The following is a 5979-nucleotide window of genomic DNA, read 5'->3' on the forward strand; positions in this document are numbered from 1 at the left end:
TATTTATTGTTCGTGGAACTTTTGTCTTCTTAGTTTTGAATGTTTTTTGCGCGACGGCTATACATTTTTTAGTCAATTTCATCAAGTTTGTTTCACCGACATTTTTCTTTATAACATTTTTAGTGGCTTTAAGTGCTGCTTTAAAACCACAACCACCACCGATTTTTCGTTTTGCTTTCATGGCGGTAGTCACACCCCAAGCCACAGCTTTTTATTTTAAACTCGAATCTTTTGATTTGAACCTATCCCAGGCTCGCTGCTCTAATATATAATCAGCTTTGTTACGATCTGCGATAGAGTTGCTATGTTCGTATGCAATATCGTGCTCTCTACAAGCAGAGTCCAACGGGTTTATACCTTTATCACCGCGAGCTTATCGTTTTTTTTTAAATTTGTACCAGGCCCACAGTATTGATAACCTACAAAGAAATATTATTATTATGATAATATCGGTTTCATTATTATTCTAGACTTACCAGGCACGTGAACTTCTAACGGCAATTTATTTATAAGCGTGTTGATAAGCCTTCTGCCCTTATTCTTGTTGCTTCTTCGAGCGAGTGACATTGTGTACTGATTGGTTTATCATCGTTGCTCAGTTATTTATATAAAAAATTAAATTCATCAAACAAGATATAAAACTATCAGTAGAAACGTAGACCCACCTACATCGATTCAAAACTATAGGCATGGTGTGCTTCTACCTAATACGATACGTGCACTTATCGTAGTTCCCTCCGGCTGTGGAAAAACGAATTTAATATTTGCGTTATTAACCAATATAAACGGGATAAGATTTCACAATGTATACATTTATTCGAAGACATTGGATCAACCCAAACATAAAATGCTAAGTGATATATTATCGGGCACTGATGTCGGATTATTTACGTTCTATGAAAATGAGCAAGTCATTGAACCAGAGAAAGCTTTACCAAACTCTGTATTTATTTTCGACGATATTAGTACTGAAAACCAAAAGATTGCAAGAACTAACTTCTCCAGAGGTCGTCATAATTTAGTTGATGTATTCTATCTAGCTCAGAGTTATTCAAAAGTCCCAAAACAACTTTTGCGCGATAACGCTAATTTTATTGTATTATTCAAACAAGATGAGACTAATTTAAAGCATGTATACAATGAACATTGCTCTGGTGATATGTCATACTCAGAGTTTTAAGACTTTTGCACTTCATGTTGGCGTCTGGGGGGATTTGAGTTTATCGTGATAAACAAAGACTGTGAACATGACAACGGCCGATATCATCATGGATTTGACACATTCGTCGTTATATAAAGTGTTGTCATTATGGAAATGATTCATTCATAGTCATGGCTGCTAGTGGCGAAGTACTCGGAGAGCTGATTAAAGCCAAAGAAAATATCAAACGCAAGTATACAGCATTAAAACACGGTAAAGCCGATATTCATTCATTAGTATCAGAAACGTTAAGTCCGATTATCGAACCATTGGAAAAAATAAAACATTTAAGTCCAACAACACCACCCATAGAACTTAAGGAAGACAATAATATTGAGGATTCTTTTAAAATAAATGATTGGTTTAAATCTTATGATATAGACAAGACGTACGGACCAAAAATACGAGCAAATGGTAGTGTACATTTAGGTAAAAAAGAAATTAATCTCGTCGACAATACGTTGACTATTGAAGACATATCTTACCCGCTAACACAAGGGCTTGGTAATTTACTATTTTCAAAAAATCCTAAATTTTACACCAAAAACGATTTAGATGTATATAAATCTATATTGATTCAAACATCAGCTCATTTAACGGCAGATGAAAGAAAAATTAAAAAAGGTGGAAATAAATATACGGATATAATCCAGAATTTATTTCAGACAGGTAAAGGCTTATCTGTGAAATTACAAAAACATAATTTAGTATACTGGGACGATCCTAACGAACTAGTCGATAGATTGCGGTTACTATTAGCGTCAAAATCAGCTGGTAATACAGGCGTTTCGAACGAAATAATATCGATTTTCGAAGAATTGCGCGAAGCCGGGTTTATAAAACATATTCCAAATGTTTAAACGTGATATCGCAGTCGAATTACACAAACCGGCAAGAAAAAATTATATAAGGCGTAGAGTTAATGTTTATGGTAAAAACGATCTCTGGCAGGCCGACTTGGTTGAAATGATACCATATTCAAAGCAAAACAAGGGACACAAGTATATTCTATGCGTTATAGACTGTTTTACAAAGTTTGTCTGGGCGATATCATTAAAATCTAAAACTGCTAAAGAAGTTTGCAGTGCAATGTCAAAAATACTGATTAAACGCACACCGAAACTATTACAGCTCGATAATGGTAAAGAATTTTACAATTCTACATTCGACGCGTTGATGGAGAAGCACAACATACATAAATATTCGACTTATAGTACTATGAAAGCGTGTATTGTAGAACGTTTCAACCGCACATTGAAAGAAAAAATGTTTAGAGAGTTTACAGCACGCGGCTCCCACGAATGGTTATCTATTTTACCTTCATTGATTGATGAGTACAACAACTCAAAACACAGAACCATAGGCATGACACCAGTGCAAACTGATGCAGATCCAACGACAGTCAAAATTAAACAACGAAAAATTTTTAATGGAACAATTAAATTTAACGTGGGTGATAACGTTCGTATAAGCACATCTAAAGGTGTATTTGCAAAGGTTATTTGCCTAGCTGGTCTACAGAAATATTTAAAATTATTAAAATAAACGAAACATTACCTACTACTTATCAGCTACAAGATTATACTGGAAAGCCGATTGCTGGTTGCTTTTATCCAGAAGAAATATTGAAAACAAACTATCCAAATGACTTTTTAGTAGAAAAAATTATACGTAAGAAGGGGAATCAAATTTTTGTGAAATGGCTCGGGTTCGATAATACACACAATAGTTGGATAAATACAAGCGACATTAGAAAATAACTTCAGTCGAGCTACAGACATGAACGTGTTTGGTAATACTCAGTCTGGGGAAACAAAAAAAAATATATCAAATCTCGAACAGTCGATCAAATCGTTTTCGAATAAACTCGATAAAATCGAACATTTACTCGAAGAAAATCATAAATCCGAACAAATTCAAGAAGAACAAGTAGAAGCGATACAATTGACATGTATACAGATAGCTGAGCATATGGCAAGAGACGAAATATCATTACAATCAATCAAAGAAAGTACAGAAGCGCAGAAAATCATAATACCTGCTATACTCAGTCGTCTTAATACTATTGAAACGTATTTTAAAGATAAGCTATGTCTTCAGCCATCTTGGACATGCAATGCGTTCTTGGAATAGACAATAAATACATGATTAAAGAAATGTCTATAGTAGACACGGTTACATGGGCGACCCAGCACTGGATATTTAAACATTCAAAATCCATGGAGGATAACAAAATCGTAAAACCAACAAGTGGCTGGAACGTAATTATCATCAACTATCTATAGAATACGGCGATATCGAGTATGAAGAACTCAGTAAAATATTGAATTCATTAAAATTCACCTGCATTTACGTCAAAGGTGAACAGAAAAAACAAGTTCTTATGGAGTATATACCACACGTTGCACTCATCAACATTGAAGACTTGGGTTGCCCTCGTTTGGATCAAATATGCGATGACGAAACTCTACCTTGCTGTATTTTTCATATGGAGTATAATCCAAAACAATGTACATTTTATAAAATATTTGCTATTAGAAAATGGTTTGTAAATAATTTTTAAAAATATAACAATAATATTTTAACAATGGTTTTTATTTTTTACGCTAACATATATGGTAATAATATAAAAATTATTTGAGTGATATTTACAACAAAGATAAACGTTGGTACCCTAACAAACATGGAAATTAATTAAAACAAAAATATATAGAGAAAGTATTTACAAATTAATATATACAATTATATAATACAAATTTAAACTATTTATGTACAAAGTATTTACACAAGGGCTAAAATGCAGTGTCTGCCATAATTTCAACCAACTCTGCGTCCCTATATAAATAATATAATTATAATAATTTGAAAAATTTAAATAATTTAAAAACTTACTCTAAACTATAATGCCCATGGGCTAGAGTATGCACTTTATCTTCAAGTACAGCCCTCTTGTCGTCATAGTTATTGTATGTAATTTTGTTGGTTCTAATTGTTGTCAATTGGTGATTGAAGGATCGTATAGATATATTTGACTGTCTATTCACAATAGAGTCCATACCTTCAAACAAACATCGTCTGTGATCTTCAAATGTCATATGATTCTTGACAACATGTCCTCTGACACCCTTCGCCCTAATCTCTTCTTTGGAAGAATCAATCCCAATCTTATACGAGTAAGATTTTGAGCGAAGCGCACAAAACTCTGTCATTATATCCCCATTGGTCTCATCTGAAAATAGTCCAAGAATCTTTTTCCTCTCAGCAATATAACAGGGATGATTTTCTGGTAAATTCGCCGTGTCCATGCGGTCAAGTAAAATCGGGTTGTTTGCCATGTCTTCATAGAAATCATCGGTTTCGATAAAATACACTAGTGAATCTATAAAAAATTAATTTATTAGTGAAAATTAAGCTCATTATAAAATAGATTATTAATTCACCTGTATCAGTATACATGAGTGATATTTTTTCTCCATAGTATCTCTTCATAACATTGTAATGATAGTCATACATCAGTGTCTCGCCTATGTCCAGTACTGCAAGTCCTGTGAAAAAAAAAATAAAAAAATATATATAATTTTTATAATTTTTAAGATTAAGAATATAAATGTGTGTATAATACATGCCTATATATATATAGGTTTATCGAATTTTATGATTTTATTCTCCAATGTTATCGCACTCAAGTTTTCGTTATATGCCGTTGCGTGTTTAAATGTTGTTTTATTTGTAAGTTTCCGTATTCTTTCATCACTCGATACCAATTCTATTTTTATCCTACGACGAACCTGTTCCGTAGTCTTTCCTGTAAAGTACAACATTAGTATAAAATCTTTATCACACTAAATTTATACATACCAAAAATTGCATTGTTCATAAGCTTAAAGAAATGCTTCTCAAAATCAAAATCATTCAAGGCTCTCTTCCTCATATCCGTATTTAATTTAATGTATTCGGCTAGCCATGCCGACTGATTAAATTGTATAACTCTATGCTAAAAAAAAAGGAAAGTGTTGTAGAAATGTGATAAAAAAAAATTTACTAAATATTACTTTGTTAACTATCAATCCGTTTTTAATAGCTTGCTGTTGTTACGTACCGTGTTATTTTACACGTATTTATTATATGGAGAGGTGATGTGTATACCGATGGGATAATATATTCAAACAGTGTAGCACCAATGGATAGGGCGAACACCTGCACATCGTGATATTAAATATAATGAATAAGACATGGTCACACGTCTTGGACTTCTCAGAAATGATGAGTAAACAACAGTGTTAACATTGTACTATTTAATTTGACAATTAAGACTTGATCACACGTCTTGTAATTCGTAGAACCGATGAAATCGCAGGAAAGGCACCCAACTGAATAATACATTTAATTTAGAGAGCTCCTTTAGGTCATCGGAAGTCACCACCTCCTCAGTCACCACTCTTGACGGTTAACCATATATAAGGGAGACCAGGGCAAGAGCTCAGCAGACGGTTAGGGATATTCGAGACGCTCAGAGGCAGGTCGTAACACCACTCACACCATCTTGTGCTTATAAAATTGTATTCTTGTACGAGTTAATTGTATTAAATAAAGACTTAATCTTTTAACTTGCAAACATTAGTATTTCTATTTCTACGTTGATATATGTATCGACGTTGACATAACGGACGCAACAGAAAAATTGGCGCAGTCGGTAGGATTGATTTCCAAGAAGAAGACAACTTAAAATATTTCTAAACATATTTTTTGGTACCGTCAACTTCTATCAACAGAGGCAA

General features: G+C 33.3%; 1 pseudogene; it reads right to left on the reverse strand.

Annotated features, from left to right (window-relative positions):
* Positions 1–4115: 4115 nt before the first annotated feature.
* On the reverse strand, positions 4116–4714 carry LOC112593967 (annotated as a pseudogene).
* Between the last annotated feature and the right edge of the window lie 1265 nt (positions 4715–5979).

This window comes from Melanaphis sacchari, unplaced genomic scaffold, assembly GCF_002803265.2.
Source record: "Melanaphis sacchari strain LSU unplaced genomic scaffold, SCAv2.0 Contig217_pilon_pilon, whole genome shotgun sequence".
Classification (NCBI taxonomy): domain Eukaryota; kingdom Metazoa; phylum Arthropoda; class Insecta; order Hemiptera; family Aphididae; genus Melanaphis; species Melanaphis sacchari.